Consider the following 21,234-nt stretch of genomic DNA (forward strand, 5'->3'; position numbering starts at 1 on the left):
ACAAAGCCCAGATCAAATGAGGCCATCATATCGTTAAATGAATCGCCCCCGCTGTTGTGGGCAAAATGGGGTTGATTTTCAATTTTCCTGATCACCACAACCAGTCTGGTACTGTTTACAAAGGTAGTGGTTAAAATCCCCTCCCCAAATAATAATTGAATCCCTTACTGATTTGTCTACTAGGACCCCTAATTCCTTAATGAGGGTATTAATCATGTCATTTACTAGCTCCTTCTCTATACTGTTGTACATATTGATAATAATAATCTCCACCTGGGGGGACACCTGAATTAAAATAGTTTGGTAATGACTACATGAGCCCACCATCTTCAGTGATAATATCTTCAACAAATTAGATATATAGATGGTCAGTCCGCCTTTACACCTCCCGAAATGAGAGGAACTAGCTGGTTGATGATAAGTTTTAAACCCAGTAATATGGATGGCGTCAAGAGACCAGGTCTCTTGCAAGCATAATATATCTATGTCCTTGATAAAATCGATCCATATGGGATTGCTTATCTTGGAACGGAGACCTGCTACATTCCAAAAAGCAATCCTAGTCTCTTTCTTTATATCGATCCCAGGTTGATCAGGCATATGTGTTGGCTTCAGTTTATCACCTTTACTGGCTACCACTATGTTTTCCTTCATGTCAGAAGTGACAACAGCCTCGGTAGTTGGACGTCAATCGACTCCTTCTAGTCCGCTCAAAACTGAGAAGCGATTGACCCCAACAAAACTTTGGTGTTGCCCGTCAATCCCTCTCCACATCCGGTTAGGGAAAAACTTTCTAGGGTATTCCCAGCCCAGGCTTGATGGGATGCTATAACTCTTCCTGCCCCCATACTCAGTAACCCTACTTGGGTTTGGTCTATTCATCTCCCTGTAAAAGTAGTCAAGTGGGAGAATCTCAATGCCCATCATTTGGGGCTTAGAATTGAATTTGGACTCGTCAATAATACGTCTAACTGGATCCGGTCTGTTAAAATTAATTATGATACAATCCCCAGCTCTATTCTTCCTGGTTTTACCAATCCAGGACACTCTGCGTACCATTATAATATCTTGCCAGATATTATTCCCCACCGATGTGTTCTTTATGATCCAGTGGAGCGCCTTATTTTTTAATTGACCAAAATCCTCTCTTGCGCCCTTATTCAATACAGGGACATTCGCAAGCACTACTACTAGGGGTGAACACGCTGGCGGAAGATTAATAACTGGTAAGGAGACCCGCTCATCCTGGCCAACTTGTACTGTCTCCCCCTTAGAGTTCACATTAATTTGTGGGGATGAAATAGTAAGTGGAGTAGTTACAACAGGTTTAGTTGCAAGAGATTTCTGAGGTATGGTAGTAGTAATACGATTATCACCTGGAGGGGCTGCATCAACAGAGATGACTACACTTTGGGGGTCTGAGTTGTTACTAGACACTGTCCCAGTGCTGTTGGTCAACTTGGGTAGTGCTATAGTGTCAAGCCTGCATGTGTTATCATTGACTAGTTCACCCAGGGCGTCTAACTTCCCGTTGATGATTCGCAACCTCTCGATTATGGGTAGGGTAAAGGATCGCAATAAGTGAGTCAAGTTTGATAATGACATCACTGTTTCCTCATCCTTCCCATTGGATAAGGCTCTATTACGTATATCTACAGACTGAGATCCCGGGTCAATCGAGGCTTTAGTGTTCCTCTTAGATATCTTGATGGGTTTCTTAGGGAACAATACACTCTGGGTACCAGACAACTTTAGTATTTTTGGTTTCCTACCAGGTTGACAGCCCCCGCCCCTCTTCCTTTTGCCTTTTAAGTTAGCACATGGTGGAGCCACTTCAAGAGTGGCATCAAAATCGGCGGAATCTACAGGCTGTAAGCTTTTCCTGGCCTCAATCGGGCAAGAACCCTCAGACGAATCAAGACTACAGGATAGGTTAATCGTATTAGACACGACTTCCTCCCCTAACAAATAATCGCTCAGTAAAACATGTTTTTCCACATCGATAGGGCTACAAGGGAGTGGTATACTCGAGTCCGCCTTAGCCGGTGACACGGCTTTGATTAAGTCACCTAAAGAGGAGAGTCTGACGTTCAAAAGTTCCAGAGACAGACGCTTTTCAGTCAAAGCAATCTCCCTGCCCACGACATCGGCTGCTCTCAGGAAGAAATCATCGAGAGTGCCTGTAAGTCTTCCCCCTGCAGCAGCCGGAGTAAGGTGGCGCCTCCCCTCGTTTCCAGGAGTGAGTGTCATAGTCAAACTCAAATACTAAAGTCTGGATGATCTTACCGTTGGGAAGAGGACCTCAGGGGTATGGCCCAGCCCAGCCTCTTCCGGCCTTGGACGGCCGTAGACGGCCCGCCCTTTGCCCGGGCTTAGCCCGCGCGCGTCCCGCGAGGTGGGAGGCAGACCTTCCTTTTCAAGCGCCTCCGGGCGTGGCAGTGATGTCAGGTGTGTGCCTGTCCGCCGGGGCACCTGGGAAATAGAGTCCCAGTCCTTACAACCGTTCCCCTCACAGCGTTCGATGCAGGCTCTGGAGAGACAGCTTTGCACACGGCTGGGGGAAGAGCAAATGGCGAAAAGTCGAAGGCCAGGGTTACTTTGCAGCGAGCGTCCCAGTGAGCGCTCGGCACACCTCCCTTTTCAAGCGCCTCTGGGCGCGGCAGTGATGTCAGGTGTGTGCCTGTCCGCCGGGGCACCTGGGAAATAGAGTCCCAGTCCTCACAACCGTTCCCCTCACAGCGTTCGATGCAGGCTCTGGAAAGACAGCTTTGCACACAGCTGGGGGAAGAGCAAATGGTGAAAAGTCGAAGCCCAGGGTTACTTTGCAGCGAGCGTGCAAACCTGCCCTCAGGGAGTGGCTGTGCCATGCGGACAACTAGACCCGTGACCTGCACACCACCAGCGAGTACAACTGAGATGGGTAGCAATGAGGGCCCATCCTCGGACAGTAAGCGAAGTGATCTGGGTTGCCATATGCCGGACCAGCGCATGGCCTGCAACAAAGACTCGTGGGCTCTGGGCGTGGTTCGGTCCATGTCCGGACATAGAAGTGACTGATGCGTGTGTCAATGTTGTAGTGTTCACGGGACCCAGTACACGATATGCAATGTAGCACCCTCTGACTGGCATCCCACAGGATGAGCATCATTGAAGCAAGGGAAATCACTGTCCCTACATTCATCCACAAATTCATACATGAATGATGAAAGACATGACACAGCAGTGCGTCACTGGATGTTTATTGCGCATCCAGTTCAGTTCTGCAGCTGGAGCGGTACAGGGCAATGCCAAGCACACTACACAATATGGGCTCGTGGAGGGACAGCCAGAGTCCATCCGGGCATGACAAGTACTGTGGAAGAGGAAGTGTTCAGTCTGCAGTCTGGCCGCCGTCTCATTGGTCCTCAAACAGGATATGGCAGTCCATGTCGCTGTCCAAGGTGAGTGCATCGGAGTGTATAGGGGGTCAGTGGAAGGTCATGATGCCATGTGCGGCACCAAGCAGAAACAGGTCAGGTGGCGGGAATGAATGCTAGTGCCTCCTGATCATGAACCCATATATGTCCTCATCCCCGGATGTGTGCTCTGCCCCACCTGTGTGTGTTGCAGTAACGGCTGAGGCACTGTGTGCCACTGACACATCAGGTGCTGGAGTGGATATGTCTGCCACACTGTGAGGCAATGGCACTCCAGGGGGCAGAGATATGGATGGTGTGGGGACAGCAGCATTCATCTGTGCCACGCCTTGTGGCAGCAATGCCATGAGAATGATCTGCAGGGCATGGTAGATCACAGCTACATTTCGCTGATGTACAGCGGTGGCTGCCATCCTTTCCACCTCCATCCACACCATGTCCTCCATGAGCCTCCGCATGTGTGCCAGCTTACGGCTGGTATCGCTGGTGCACCTCTGAGCAGACAGGTGTTCGTCTCTTCACATCAGGACTCCAGCGATGTCAGTCAGGGCTCGTTGGAGACCATGGAGCGGGCCTAGACACCCATGGATGGCGTCCAGTTTGGTGGCCATGAGATCAAACCGCACCCGCACCTGCTCAGCCATCTCCCTCTGGGCCTCCAGCACACGGCATTGGAAGGCCGTGTGTTGTTCCTGGGGGTCTTGGGAGACTGTTGGGGCCGTGGGTGCCTCCTGCTGGGTGGTTTGGGTGGTGGGTAGGATTTCCTCAATGCAGCTGGTCAGCCCTGATACTGGAGGTGAGTCGCGGATGATGTCAATGATGTCTAGGAGGGCTTGTGTGTCAATGCTGGGGTTGTCCTCCTCGTCATCAGTGAAGAGTGGCTGGGACTGCTCTGCAGGGGGTGTTGATGATGGCCCTGCAATGTGAAGGGGAGATGGTGTATTGCAATGTGTCCAAATGTATGTAGCTGCATGGTACATGTTGACATTCAGACTGCCTGGCATTGTACATTGTGACAGTCTATAGATCGGGGCGATGACCCAGGGCCATTGAGGGTGTGCACTGTGCACTTGATTGTGCATGTGTGCCATTGTGGCCATCTCCACCCGTACCCCCAGTGCCTGGTGGTCACTCACCCTGATGCGGTTGTGTTGTGTCCTGTCGAGCAATGTCCGGTCACCCGAAATCGGCCACAGTATCCACACTGATGACTGTCGACACCCGTTCCTCCATGTCATTCAGCACGAGCTGTGGCACTGGGCCTTCACCTCCAGTCTGCATTTCTGCCTTCTGGTTCGCTGCAAGTTTCTCCATGGTCTTTCTCTTGATGTCATTCCATCGCATCTTGACCTCGTCCATTGTCCTCTTGTGCTCTCCAACGGCATTCACCTTGTCCACGATGTACCGCCATATTCCGGTTTTGGTGCCCAATGACACGTTGGAGGTGACGAACAGTTGTTGATGGTGTTCCATCACCTCCATGACTATGATCCTGTTCACCTGCAGACTGAACTTCGTCTTCCTCTTCTTCTTGTCCTTGCCCTTCCCTGTCCCCAAGGTCCTGAGCTGGTTGTCCGGGGTGCTTGTGGGGTTGTGCTTGTCTCTGCGCCTACCCCGACTGCCTCCATGGTGCTTGGGTGTTGGTCATTTTGTATTTAGGCTTTTTTTCTACTTTTATGGTGATTTTTCCTGCTGCCAGTTGTGTATTGCAGGCCTGGTGCTGCTTATCGCTGATTTCCTCTTCTCGCTTTGGCCCATCGCAGGTCTTTTGTGTTATGGTTTGTTTTTTTATCTCCTCGAGGTGGTTGTATTGCAGACATTGTATGCGGTTTAGGCAGAATACTGCATGGTACCGCCTAGTTGTGTGTTCCACGTTGACACAGGGTTACTTTCCCGCGATGGGCTGCGATGTTGAGAGTTGCGTTAAGGTACTCTTGCGGTAGTTATCACAAGTTCTTGTGAATATGCCCCAAAGTGTACAACAGCAAAGAATGGGTGAAATCCACCCTACTCATCATCCCTAAAAGAAAGGAAAACAAGTAAGCAAAAAGTGATTTAATCTCACGCAGTCCTCCCACACAACATATGTGAAGCAAAAACAGGTGACTTATCCTCACACAGTCATCCCACACAAACATCTGAATCAAAAATGGGTGACATAACCTCGCGCAGTCATGCAACACAAAAACATCTCAAGCAAAAATGTTTGACTCAACTTTGCCGAGTCATCCCACACAAAACATCTAAAAAACAAAAGGCTGGCAGTCATCCCTCAAAGAAACATTATGCCTCAGAAAACCTCTATAGCAACATCCACCTAATGCAAAGATTGTGCACCCTAGGAAATCACTCAAACACTTTGAAAAACGATCACAGCTGCACCCACGCTCTTATGCACCTCACCAATAAAGAGATCACACACATAGCAGTTAGCACAACATGACACCATCCTGCAATACTGGAATGCAAGAAGCGCCACAGAGCCTTGAGAGGCTACTCTAGGACTACCACCTCCCATTATCCTCAAATTAGGCTTCTGTCTTGAACCACAACAACCAGGGAACCAGAGAATGTTCCAGAAAAAAAAACATCAACATGATTTCTCCATTGCAGGCTGCAAAATCAATCTTCATGAAACGTCATCTTCTACAAACCTATCTTACTACTACATGGACTTCTTTTACCCATTACAACACTGCTTTAGAGAACTTGTGGTCAATTACGGTGTACAACAAACTGGGGCCCCGTTCATTGGGCCCGATTCACAGAACTAACTTAAGACAGAATCCTAAACTTACTACCATTTTGGTATTCACAGAAGGCACTTACTCATTTCGATATTCACAGAAGTTAGGACTCCTAACTTTAGGAATCCTAAATGCCTTCTGTGAATAACGAAAGTCTTAAAGTTAGGATTTTTCTCAGTTTAGGAGTCCTAAAGTTATGAGTCCTAACTTTACTACTCCTAAACTGAGAAAAATCCTAACTATAAGACTTTCGGTATTCACAGAAGGCATTTAGGAGTCCTAAAGTTAGGAGTCCTAACTTTACTACTCCTAAACTGAGGAAAATCCTAACTTTCAGAATTTCGGTATTCACAGAAGGCATTTAGGAGTCCTAAAATTAGGAGTCCTAACTTCTGTGAATACCGAAATGAGTAAGTGCCTTCTGTGAATACCAAAATGAGCAAGTGCCTTCTGTGAATACCAAAATGGTAGTAAGTTTAGGATTTTGTCTTAAGTTAGTTCTGTGAATCAGGCCCTTGGACTCAATATCGTATGACTAAAATATAGCACTAGCTCAATTCCTTGGATTTAAATATCTTGCTGCAAGGCAGCGTGGTGAGTAAATTGCTCACGTCTGAAGTCTTGTGATATGAAGGTCTTATGTTCCAACTCAGGCTTCTATCCTTCAGAGGTTGGCAAATTCCATGCTACTGAATTGCGTTGTAGGAACACAAAGCGCTTAGACACAGCTGGTGTGAGGTTTGGAGTGCTATAAAATGCATTATAATTGTTTAATCTTCTAGTTGAGATGTCAAAACGCAGCTATTATATACTGTTTAATGAGCTGTGATGCCGATCGGCCCATGCTGTAAGGAAGCAGGGCATATGGAGACAGTTTCAGCCATCTGAGACACATTCTGCACACTGAGAAAAAGCAGCCCGAGTGCACACTGACTGGCACACAGCTGCACCTTCCAATAACAAAAGGCGGCCTTTCTAAATATCGCAGCCCACATCCCCCTCCCACACTCAGGCACCGAGCTTCCATCGACTGCTCTATAAAGGAGCTTGCTCTTGTCATTTTCTATTATGCAGAATAATAAAATCGTTCAAGTACATATTAAGCAAATTGAAAGCCACTCTATTTTTGTGCCTGTAAACATACCTCTTGACCTGCTCCGATATTTCTTTATATGCTACATAAAGCGCATGCCTTTTTAATAATTTTTACATTATACTCCGATAATAAACGCTGAACAAAACGCTCTTGCAATTATTTCCGAATCATAGCACCATGGTCCAGTTATAATATAATTACATTGTACCACAGGCGCTGCTGATGTCATTTTAAGCAATAAAGTACACGAAGAAAAATAAAACAAGCACAAATCTTTTTTCACTCCATCGCCAAGGCATTCATTTGCACAGAGCTGTACTTGCATTGATATAGCCTGGCTATAATGTGGTAACACATGAAATTGGTATTTGATCATGTTTGTGCTTGTATTTGATAGCACATAAAAGCCAGACCTCTCGGCTTTGCCAGGACTTGTCCTGCTTTGATGTGCGGTTCGCATAGAAGGGGATATCCAAACAGAAGGTTACTGATGGGTTTTTCCGAATGGCGGAATATAAGAGGTCGAAAATTGATGTGGGGAAACACGCTCTCCGGTTATACCAAGGAAGTACATCTGCGATAGAGGGAGGGTTCTCGTATCTAGCAATAGCAAATATCCCACAGCATAGATACATTTTGTTAAGGTTTAGAACTAACCTGATAGTGTGTATGTTAGGCTACCTGGAAAACTCCTATAGCATTAATGATTTAAGCGTTTGCCCCTGTGACAATGCATCAACTCAATCTGAGATACACTTAGGGGCAGATTTACAATAACTGGCGCATCCCTGCATATCAGCAGGGATGCGCCAGTTATTGTACGTCACGGCTCCGCCACCATGGATGCGCCGCTTCTACAATGCGGCGCACCATGGGGCAAAAACGGACAGATGCGTGATGCATCTGTGCCGTAAATGCAGCGCATTGCTGGAGTTGTGTCGCAAGCGCGACGCAGCTCCAGCGAGGCTCTGTGGTGCCCTATCTGCACAATGCTGCGTCAATCCTTACGCCTGCTTCAAGCAGGCGCAGGGTTTTGACGCAGCATGGGCTCAAAAGTGACTGAGTGAAATCTTGTAGATTTCACTCAGCCACTTTTAGGAAGCGTTCCTGTGACGGAACGCCCATCCTGCACAGGAACGCCTGCTTCTGGCGCAGGGCTTTACAACGTGACGCATCTCCCAGATGCGTCACTTTGTAAATACCCCGCAGCATGGCGCTGGTTTTGCGCCGCCGCTGCGTCACAAAAGTGACACAACGGCGGCGTAAAAGAGGCGCCAGGGGCTTGTAAATCTGCCCCTTAGTCCTTTTCTGTACATTATATAAAAAGGAAAGAAAAGCCTACATGATGCCGATTTTAAAGAAGGCGAGGTTTACACAATGTCGGGTGGCCTTATACTTTTTAAAATCGTTACCCGACCCGTTTGTCTGTTTCTCAATGGCCTCTTTTTTATGGGCTTGTTTGAAGAAGAGAAAGGGGTTGGTTATGAGATCTGTGAGAGGTGTCCTGAACAGTAATTGATCATTTTTTTATTTTTATGATTATGTCTTAACATGACTGTATTTTAATGATGCTATTTTATGAATTTGGGATGTGTATGTATTTATTCTTTTATGATCATTTTAAATTTTGATCGAATAAAGAGTTTTGAATTTGATGTGCGGGTCCTCGAGCGTCACATCTACAGTATACTAGACAAACTAGTATCCTTTCCCTCCAAAAAAAGCTTAAAAAAATGTTAAACCAAGACTTGGGAACTTTCATTGTTAGACCACTGACGAGAGTGCAGCAGTGACATATATACAGTGCACGGATGTATGACGTTACAATGCACACTTTTACAACGCATGCACTTACAACGCATTTTTTACAACGCATAATCCATTACAACGCATGACATTACAACGCATGACACTACAACGCATTTTTAAAAAATACCTTTACAACGCATTACCATTACAACGCATACTACCTTTACAACGCATACCATTACAATGCATAATATTAAATTACATTTAAGGTAAGTATTAGATAGTATAGGGGTACAAATTACTATTCTAACTCCAGGGGGTGCAACAGTAGGGTAAGTGTTGGATAGTGTAGGGGTAAAAATTACTATTCTAACTCCAGGGGGTGCAACAGTAGGGTAAGTGTTGGATAGTGTAGGGGTAAAAATTACTATTCTAACTCCAGGTGGTGCAACAGTAGGGTAAGTGTTGGATAGTGTAGGGGTAAAAATTACTATTCTAACTCCAGGGGGTGCAACAGTAGGGTAAGTGTTGGATAGTATAGGGGTAAAAATTACTATTCTAACTCCAAGGGGTGCAACAGTAGGGTAAGTGTTGGATAGTATAGGGGTAAAAATTACTATTCTAACTCCAGGGGGTGCATCAGTAGGGTAAGTGTTGGATAGTATAGGGGTAAAAATTACTATTCTAACTCCAGGGGGTGCAACAGTAGGGTAAGTGTTGGATAGTATAGGGATAAAAATTACTATTCTAACTCCAGGGGGTGCATCAGTAGGGTAAGTGTTGGATAGTATAGGGGTAAAAATTACTATTCTAACTCCAGGGGGTGCATCAGTAGGGTAAGTGTTGGATAGTATAGGGGTAAAAATTACTATTCTAACTCCAGGGGGTGCATCAGTAGGGTAAGTGTTGGATAGTATAGGGGTAAAAATTACTATTCTAACTCCAGGGGGTGCATCAGTAGGGTAAGTGTTGGATAGTATAGGGGTAAAAATTACTATTCTAACTCCAGGGGGTGCATCAGTAGGGTAAGTGTTGGATAGTATAGGGGTAAAAATTACTATTCTAACTCCAGGGGGTGCATCAGTAGGGTAAGTGTTGGATAGTATAGTGTAATATTATGCGTTGTAATGGTATGCGTTGTAATGGTAGTATGCGTTGTAATGGAATGCGTTGTAAAGGTAGTTTTTAAAAATGCGTTGTAGTGTCATGCGTTGTAATGTCATGCGTTGTAATGGATTATGCGTTGTAAAAAATGCGTTGTAATGGTAGTGCGTTGTAAAAGTTGCGTTGTAAAGGTTGTTCCCCACAGTGGATAACCATGGAGACATCCACTTAACCATTTCACTGCCCTTATGACGTATACATACATCACAAAAACTATAGCAATGGATAGAAGCCCTGAGAGTTTCTAACTGAGAAACAAGAATAGGTTTGAGATTAGACGTGGGTTTAACTCGTTTAATTTGCAGTGGGGTAATGACACGAAATTGACCAAAATTATGCAAGATGACATTGAACTACACCAAGAGAGAAACCCCGCATTTCCTTAACATGAAATGGAACTCTCAGTCCAAAATGGACCTGAGGAGAATGTAGCACTAAATGCAACAGATCATGAACAGCAGTAGCCGCTCGTCCTTGCTAAATTAATTGTTTCTATGCTCCTGTGCAAGGACTATTTTGCCAAATTACTCATAAAATTGCAAACGGGTGTAATTGCATAATTTTCAGTAATCTTGTGTCAAAATACTAATTCAATATGGAAAAAAAATACTCTGATTACTCAGGCATAATTAAAATGTTGCCCAGGCCTGTATAAAATCATTTAATCCGGTTGTAGTGTCCATATTTCTACTTCAATGTATATTATTGGACAGCCAAGTCTTTATTCGCTCTTAGCTAACCAATCTTGTCTGAATCTCAAAATAACAGTAACTGACTTTATACATTTGCCAGCAAAGTGTTTGGTCACTGGCAGTGCTTTTATTAAAGGGTTTGCAAAATTTGCCTAATTTGCTTTGATTTAATTAAGCAAAAATTCTGGAAAATTATGCAAAACTGTGAGAAATGCAAAACGAGTATTTGGAGCTATATATAAGTGCAAAAACGTGCTTGCATTCATTTTGGACATGAGAACACATTCTGCTCTTAAAAAGCACATAAACACAAGCACTAAAAAGGCAGCCACTTGCATTCTCATCATTTGTGTTGTTGCCAAGCGGTCACACTAAGGGGCACATTCACGAGCCCCTATCGCCACGGGAACGTCTCTTTTTTTGACATTTCCGTGGCGATAGGGCCAGGGCCCTATTCTCAAGGCAGCATTAACTCACTTAACGTGGCTTAAAGCCACGTTAAGTGGCTTAATGCTGCCTTGAGATTAGGGCCCCTTTCACGCTAACTTTAGTGCGAAAGGGGGCGTGCAGTGGGTGTTGCGGTGGGCGTAGCACTGATTTGTTTTGTCTGTTCAGGATTACCGTCCAAGCGCAGAGATACCCCATTGGGGTGATTCAGCGCTATACAAACCTATAAATAAATAAATAAATAAACACCCATTGAGTTTGACGCTACAGCTTATTTTCAAGAGCAGCAATAATAGGTGGCAGCGCCAAACTTAAGACCTAGAAAACTCAGGTCTTAAGGTGGCTAAACGAGGAGAAAAGCTTTATTTCTCCTCATTTTTGCTTTTTTCAATGTGTGCTGCATGTAGCAGCACACATGGAAAAAGCAAACTGGCATTTTTGGTTTGTTAATGTACAGGAAGGGACACCTTCCTGTGCTTTAACAAACCTCGCTGCCTGCAGACACCCTTGTGCTCTGGTGCAAGGGTGCCTGTTTTGGTGTTAAGTCGTGAGACTTAGCGCCGTCGATGGGGGAAACGCCAGGTTGCACCACATTCTTGTGAATAGGGTGCAGCCTGGCGTTTCTGATGTGGCTGTGAGAGGGGTTAAGCCAAGGAGGCTAATGCCTCTCACAGCCACTTCTTTGTGAATATGCCCCTACATTTTTGTCTTAATTACTTGATACAGTGTAATCGCATAATTTAAGGAATTTTGCATAACAAGTGAACTACAAAATTACGTGAGATTATGGTAAATGGTTCCCACAAACAGAACATTATTACATGATGAGGAGTTATTTAGGGAGTTTCACATAACAAGCAAAAGACAAAATTATGTAGGATTACTCCAGCATAACAGAAATGTTGCCGGGGCCTACATTTATGGTGATGAGGCTTATTTATTGGTAACAGAGTTAAGAGAAGTAATGTTGTTTATTGGGCTCCATGCCTTATGGTGAACTTCTTTCTTTTCTACTGGATTGATAATCCTATTCATGTGCGCATTTTAAAGAGATGCCCAAAAATTGTTTTAACAGGATTGATTCTTAAATTCAGAGGTAAGTATAAGGAGCGAAGGGAAACACAACCAGTGCAGGCAAGCCTACCTTCATTAGCTGTCACAGTCCCCTGTTACAACATTCAAATCTACACACATTCCACAGACCCATGTGCACACAGAACACTCATGTGTCTTGCGTCAAAAACAATGATACACCATACACATACATAATCCACTCTGCACTTCTACTAAACAGGATTCAGGGGGCAGATTTACTAGCATTTCACACAACACATCTCAGCAAGGCAACGTGCAATGTACGTGAAATGGAGAGATCAGATATGCACCATATTTTCAATGATACTGCATATTCCTCCTTGCACTGCCGCACTGTGTGCTGCCTAGCGCCTATGCTGGCACCCTTGCATGATAGTGCAAGGGTGCCTGTGTTATAGAGAGGATTGATTTTGTGCAGGAAGGGACACCTTTTGAAAAAATTTGAAAATCTGAAAGTTCCTACATTAAATGAGCTAACAAAATTTTGAAAAGGTCCAGATGGTATACTAGTGATGAAAGCATGTCTACTGGACACACAATTTTTATAGGATTTTATAGAGCGTGACAGCTGCCTCAGCTAAGAGGCGTCCCGGCGCTAAGCAATAAAAGAGCAGTACGCACTCAACGCTGAAGGCCTACAAGGAAGGGAACAAGAATGTCTTAATAGCTTTCCTAAAATGGAAATAAATAGTAAGCCCCCGAATGTGGGCAGGGAGAGAATTCCACAGAATGGCAGCTCTGTTACGAAAAGAGCGACCACCTGCATGGACTCTTCTCACCCGGGGGATCACTACAAAACATTGTCCCACAGATCGAAGTGATCGTGTAGGAGCGTAAGGTAGAAGAAGGTCAGACAGAATTTGGGGGATGCCAGTTTCAGAATTTTAAAGGCAATACACAATGCCTTAAACTCAATTCGCCTGGCTACAGGCAACCAATGAACGCGACGAATGGCACTAGTTACTGAACAAGTTCTGCGCAAGCCCAAAAGAGATCTTGCAGCTGCGTTCTGGACTCTCTGTAGCCTCTGAATTTCGGATTTATGCGCTCCCAAATACAGCAAGCAGGCATAATCAAGCCTCGACAAGATCAGGGCCTGAATAATGATCTGCCTGGGCGTAGCATCAAAAAAGGCCAGAATAGATTTGAGCCCGCGAAACAGACCGAAACAAGTTCCTGCCACAATAAATGACACAAGGTCAAACATCCATCATGAACACAGCAGTACAGTCCACACTGCACATATCATATTTGGGCAACCAAAAGCCATGTCCAAACCACACAGCACATGTGCACATATACAAACAAGGCCATGGGAAACACAGTACTAAATTATGGTGACCACAGACCTGTACAGTTGCTATTGATGAATAGAATCTCCACAACATTCTCAAACACGTGATTTTCATGCGTGCATGGTGTCAGACGTGCTACAATAGCCTTAGAGTTGCGGTGCAGTTCACAGGTGAGCCTTGCTCACTGAAATTCTTGACAATAAGCAGCACTCACAATTTATCCATTGTTTGACACACACAAAATTAAAAAAGCAATATTATTTGGGAATTCAAATTGATGCATTGTCTGGTAGGGAAGAGTCACCACCATGCATGCTAGCAGCATCTGTGTGAAGTGGCCATGGACGTCATATGGAGGTAGCAGGGGTTGCAGCTGAGACTTCTAGCTTGCTACCTGCTACTCCTGGCACTTTCCTTTGCATACCCTGGCCTCAGAGGAGGCAAACATGTTGCCCCCTCTGAGGCCAGTGGTAGCAAACGGAGCACCAGGAGTAGCAGTGAGCAAGCTAGAGGTCGCATCTGCGACCCCTGACTACTTCTAAATTACGTCCATAGAGGTGGCCCTTTAAGCTTGGCACTGGGCATAGCCAATTCATATGTGAGATGAATCAAAAAAAGGCAGACGCAATATCTGCAGGATCTGAGGTATGTAAAAAGCACCGATAATCGCCTTGGGCAATTTTAAAAAAAGAGCGCTTTTGGTAATATGACAACTGAACATCAATAAATAAATAAATAAACAAACATATGTGCTGCACATGATAAGAAGAACCCACCTACTTTTGGGCAAGAACAACAAGATTGACGTTGACAGGTGAAAAGAAAATACACATGCATGCAATAATGGTCACATATTGTATTTCTTCATAGACTCAGCTAATGACTATGACACTATAAGCTGCAAACAACAGCCACCCGTTGTCATGAAGAATTGACCAAAAAGCAAGGTGAGAGGTCCAAAAATACTAGACTTCACAACAAACGAAATGTGGTGAGGGTCTAACTCAACCTACTATACAATTCTGATAAACAGAGAAAGCAATCCAAACAAGCACTGGCAAAGCCATTTAGATCTGGAATTTGATGCCACCCTTTTCGCTCTGTCAATGCTTGTTCTATTTTGTTTTGGCTTTTGGAAAACGCTATAGCTGGGAAAGCCTTCAGGCTTTCGTCAATCTGAAAAAGAAACAGTGGCCCGAAACATAAATATGTTTTGGTCTCAAAAACACACATTGTCACTTTAGTCACACAACAATTTACTGAACTGCTTTGGTTTCGATGTACTCTTCATGAATGGGCAGAATGTAGTCACTCAAGTTGAAGTTGGCCAATGGAAACAGCGGGCTAATCCACTGCCCCATGCTGTATGCTGTAGTCGATGGACAAATGTGAAAAATACAATAACAGACCAATAGATAGAGCGGGCAGGCTGAAAGCCTCTTTAAGTCAGTGTTTAACACATATACTTTTAGTAAAATAAAAAGATCTTGACTAAGACCTAAAAAACATTATAGGGCCTCTGGTAGAAATTCTATGATGTAGGCGTTGCTTGAAGTCCCATGGAGATGTCCCCTCCTAGGAAAGCATGTCTTCTTTCTAGGAGGAATCCACGCTGGTACTTTCTTCAGGAATTATCAGGGTTTGAAATTATCTTGCTTGAGCTGGCACAGGGGAATCTTTTCCTTGAAAATGTCAGAAACGCACACCTCTGCTTTATTTAATTAAAGACCAAGCACTGTCATAAGTTCAAAATACATATAGAACAATCTGCTTCTTTTGTCTGTTGCTGTTGTTAAAAAAAGACTGTTTGACGTTGTGTTTCATCTGCACAAGCAATAAACCTATCACTCATTTCATGGAGTGCTTCCATTTCCTATCGTCAGAAAAAGAAACATCTTTGAGTTTTGACTTTCAGAACTTGTGACAGTAACTGTGAAAGATTAATTTGATGGTATTTTAATATTCCCCAAGCAAAAATATAATGCATTTATTTACTCAGTGGAAAATGTATCTTTCTGAGAAGAGCTTTTGTGCTTCCATCTAGGCAGTTGAAAGTCTTTACACATGACTCTAAATTAATGCATTTACTTTTTCAACATTCATGTGTACATTATATTTTTATAACTATATGTGTGTGTGTGTGTGTGTGTGTGTGTGTGTGTGTGTGTGTGTGTGTGTGTGTGTGTGTGTGTGCATATATATATGAAACATTGTTAAACTTTTTAGAAACACCCAGTCACTGGATGATGTCATGAGTGATGTCATTTGAGATGCCATCAGTGATGTCACTGACAATGTCATGAGTGATGTAATATGTGACATTATCTGCAGTGCACTGCGGGAGAGTGAGTTATAGTTAGCTCAAGTAACTATAATGGCCGAATTTCTCTGATTTTGTATGAGTAAAATGTCAGCCTAACTATAACGTTCCTGAAACCTGTGTTTTTTTCAGTGAATTTATAAGGTTTTTTAAATGCTAATTCCTAATTATAATGTCCCTGAAACCTCTGTTTTTTTCAGTAAATTTCTAAGGTTTTTTAGATGCTAATTCCTAACTATAACGTCCCTGAATCCTCTGGTTTTGTTAGTCGGTAAACATCAAAAGTGGATACAGCGGTATTAATATATGTATTTAACAGCTATGGACATGCAGCAATGGTGACCGGAAATATAAGGTGCTAGATGGTGGCAGTCTGTCCTCATGTTCTATTATAAAAAATTTGAGCCAATGGGAACGTGAAATTAGGAAGTTTAAATGGACTAAGCATTATGGTGGTCATGCGGAATGAACAGGCATTGAGAAAGGGATTACCGAAAACTCATCTGCCTGTCTTCAGTAATAAATTGGTGCAGTATTGCCCCTGAATGCCCGTCTTTCCTTTCAGGACTGCCAAACAAATATTGCATGGGTCTCACCCTCCTGAGCAGTGCACCAGTCCCTGAGTATATATATATAAATGTATGTATTATGTTTGGTATGTACTCATTATTAGATGAAAATACACAAAACAATTCCAGAACTTATAAAACATTTTTCCCTCAACAAAAAATAAACTACCTGATCCACATTAGCACACCTTCAATAGAAAACTGAAAAGAAGAACTGCAAATATAATCAATAAGACATATGTAAGTATAAAATGCAAAACAATTGTAATATGTTCTGCACATTTGCAAAGGAAAAATAAAATTATTACAATTTATTTAACCTCATGATTAAACTATTTTCAGGCAGAATGACAGAAAAATCAAGGTCTTTTGCATCACAGAAAGGTAAACATTTACTGAGCTACACTTACAGCCAAAAGAGCACAAGACTGCGGAGTCTCCGCACATAGACAGATAGGACTGTCCTATCTTTTTATGTACAGAGACACCACAATCGCAATGATAATACTAGTAAAATACCCTTGGGAATAGCAAACAGTCATAAACGTACACAAAAGTGTAGGTTTACCTTTGTGAATCATGCCTTCATTGTAGAATAAGCAACAGTCAGTTTGCCTTTGAAATAAAAAATAAATAATTATACTAGCTTATGTCCCTCCAAGAGAGGTAGGTAACCACTACAACCTTTTATAAAATGTCAATTTTACCAACAGATCAAACACAAACTAAGAGCATCATTACTATGTCATTGATCAGACTGCTGAAAGCCTGTTGTGGCAGTCCGACCACTGACCGCTCTTTGGTCTGACCGCTGTATTACAATACTTGTGGTTGGACTGATATCTGCCTGGCGCAACACCGCCACCTTCGCCAGGGTCATAAATCCTGTGGGTGCGACAGTCAGAAAAGCATCCCAGAATGGCAGCAGTGGCAAGGCATGCACCACTGTTAGGATTACAATTGCTCTTTCTGACAACCTTTTCATGGCGGTGACACCATCATCAAAATGTTGTTCGAAAGGCAATGAGGGGGACCCCAACAGGGCCCGGGTGTCGGAGCCATTAGCAACATGTGCTCGGGGGCACATGTAGTGCACCCCTACCTTAGCACTGTCTTGTGTGTACCCTGTGCCAAGCACGACATGGTGCATGGCACACGGTGCACTAATGTGCTGAAGGCGCTGTACGGCAGAGGCATCTGCTGCAGCATATTCCTATGGCAACGGTGTGTCCTCGCCATGGTACAGACGACTTCCAACCACCAGCCTGGCAGTCAAATCAAAATCTGGCCGTCGTACTGCCACATGCTTGTCGTGGGTCACCTCACCACAGCAATAGCGGACGCTGCTCCGACCACCTGGTTTTGTAATGGGGTCCTACGTCCCCTAAATAAACTACTTTGAATACACTTGAGGGCCTATTTATGAGAGGCTTGCGTTGTCAGAGCATCACTTTTTCTGATGCTCTGGTGGCGCAAACCTCTCAATCATTTCTATAAGGCTACTTGGCTTTGCATGGTTTCATAGATATGGAGTAAGGCCAGGCAGCACAAGTCCCTGGGTTGCCTTATTTCGCGCCAATGAGGCATTCCGTGGGCAATCCGGTGGGTTTTCCAATGCAACACCTATGAATTTTATTGCTGCACCAGATTTACTTATTCACGTACACCTGGGGAAGCACCAAAGCCTTACACCTCCCCAGAGCAGGTGTAATGGAGAAATATTTTTATGTCTTCTCATTCTTTCCTCTTTCCATGTGTGCTGCATTCTGCAGCGCACATAGAAAGAGGTAAACACCTCTCTGAATTGTTTTTGTGCAGGAAGGTGCCCCTTCCTGCACAAAACAGTCCTGCATGCAACACAGAAACCATTGCACCATGGAGCAAGGATACCAGCATTGGCACTAGGAGGCAAATTGTGAGCCAGCACAATGGGAAAGGACAGGAATGCACCATATTTTGTAAATACAGTGCATTCCTGCCTTTCACATTAGCGTAGGGCTGCGCAGCAAGAAGACTTGCTGCACTGCCCTATGCCAATCACCCATAAATGAGGCCCTTGGGATGGCAGACTGCACCACTCTGGACACAGACAATAAACAACATTCCAAATACCATGGTGAAATGTGAAGAAGCCAACACCAACAACGCTGTAGAAGGATGACAAAATGCCTTCCAAGGCACCCAAGGGAGAACCCAACCTACAATCAACAGCCCTACAATAAGAACAAAGCTACCAACAACTAGGAATCCAGCAATCGGTGAGGCAAATGAAACCTAAAATAAGGAACTATCCAGTAGAATGCAAAACATGCTACAATGCAAAGTTAGAATCTTTATAAACAACAAAAGAGTACACTACTTAGAATCAGTAGCAAAATCCCAATTTTAAAACACCTAGCTACCTACATACTATCCATAAAATGCCTTAACAAAGGAACGTACCACCGTAACATTTCTAAAAATATAGTTAGAAAATATGTGCCCCTGTGTGCATGCATACCAGTACCTGAACAGCATGGACTGCTGCAGTCCATGCTGTACAGGTACTGCCTTTGTTGTTCCGAATGTGGTGCCTATTGCATAGGCACTGTCCTCGGAGCACCAAAGAACTGCCAGCCAGACCAGGAGAAACTCCTGATCTGGCAGGCAGTTCCTACACAGGTTTGGTGGCGCAGAAGCCGGGTGGTCCCTCTCTTACACTGCCATACTCATAATAAGGCCCTAAGCCAATTAGGGGATGTTTTGGATACATTTACTATTTCCACTCCAATCTAAGCAATTTGCTGGAAGATTTTGGACACTAAAGGGGTGACATTTAATTTTCCCATTCCAAAGTAACACATTTAGGGTAAAGTGTTGGACAATAAAGGGGTGATATTTACTATTCCCACTGCAATCTAACACATTTAGGGGAGGGTTTTGCTCATTAAAGGGGTCATATTTACTATTCCCATTCCAATCTAAGCCATTTACTGGAAGATGTTAGACACTAAAGTGATCATATTTACTATTTCCACTTCAGTCTAAACTACTTAGGGGAAGACGTTTGGCACTAAAAGGTTAGCATTTACTATTCACACTCCAATCTAAACAATTCAGTCGAAGGTTTTGGACACTAAAGTGGTAGCATTACCTATTTCCAGTCCGATCTAAGTTAATTTTTAAGGTGCTGAACACAAAATATAGCACATTATATATTTAATACTCCAAAAGATTATGTTAATAACTAAATAATATTCGTTTAAAAATATATGAAAAATCATTAATATTTTATGTGAAAATATTGAACTAAAAAATGTAAAATAATAAAGTAAATGAACACAAATAAATGATAATTTAATAGATGTAATGAATATATAATCATTTTGCGTCACATGTTTAATTTAAGAAAGTACATTAAAGCACAACCAATAACTAAATATTTAACCAATATACAACCAATTTATAGGAAAGAAATATACAAACCTTCGACAAATAGAATACATTTTTCATACGCTATTTTAAAACCAAATAACATAATGGTAAACCTGGCCCACAGTGGTGCCTGTTTAAAGGCTCATAGGAGATCTGTAACAAGCACCAAAATGGGAATGCCAAGGCAGGTCCTGCAGGGCATGGACTATTAAGTCCATGCCCTGCAGGAACTGGGGATGCATGCAGACAGGGGAGCACACCTTGCACCCTTCTGCATGCATCTCCAGGCGCACATGCAATAGGGGACCCTGCAGTTTTTTGCACAAATGATTGCCACCAACTCCACTAACAGTTCTCTTCACAGAACCAGAATATGATTGGCATGTCATGCAAATGCACACTTGTAAAGGTCAAAATTCATGTGTTAAAAAAGGATATTGCACCAGACGTATGTACTGCTTTGCTAAGGGGGAGGTGTTAGGTATTAATGTATAATGCATGGGAGCTTGCAATTCTGCATCAAAACTGTGTTTATAGCAATCTAGTTGTGATGAGACTAGTCACCAGCAATAGGAAAATGAGGAAGCTGCTCAACTGTATTAACATATAACAGTGTAGTTGCGATGAAACAATGCCAGTAGACAATGTGAGAGGTAGGACAACAAGCTGAATTGCATCTGCTACTTAACAATCAATCAATCAAGTGACTTGTAAAGCATGACTACTCACCCATAAGGGTCTCAAGGCTCTGGAGAGGACTGCAGATCTGTCAAAGGCACTGTCGTTCAGTCAAAGAGCCATGTCTTAAGGTCTTTCCTGAATTGAGGCTGTAACTGTGGTTGCCTGAAGTGGAGAGGCATGGTGTTCCAGGTCTTTGCTGCAAGTTAGAAAAAGGATTTTCCTCCAGCCGTGGTCTTGCAGATATGTGGGACAGTGGCCAGGGCCTGTTGGGCAGAGAGGAAGTCGCTGGTGAGTGAGTGGAATGCGTGGCCGTGGTGGAGGAATGCAGGTCTTGCATCATGTAGGGCTTTGTAGGTGTGTGTGAGGAGCTTGAAGTTGATTCTTTTGTTGACTGGGAGCCAGTGGAGGTCTCGCAGGGGGCCAGTGATTTGGCTGAGGAGGGGCCTATTGAGGATGAGTCTGGTGGAGGCATTCTGAATGTTCTGTAGTTTCTTGAGGGCTTTCTGGGTGATGCCAGCATAGAGTGCGTTGCTGTAGTGGAGTCTGCTG

The sequence above is a fragment of the Triturus cristatus genome, chromosome 7, assembly GCF_964204655.1.
Source record: "Triturus cristatus chromosome 7, aTriCri1.1, whole genome shotgun sequence".
Classification (NCBI taxonomy): Eukaryota; Metazoa; Chordata; class Amphibia; order Caudata; family Salamandridae; genus Triturus; species Triturus cristatus.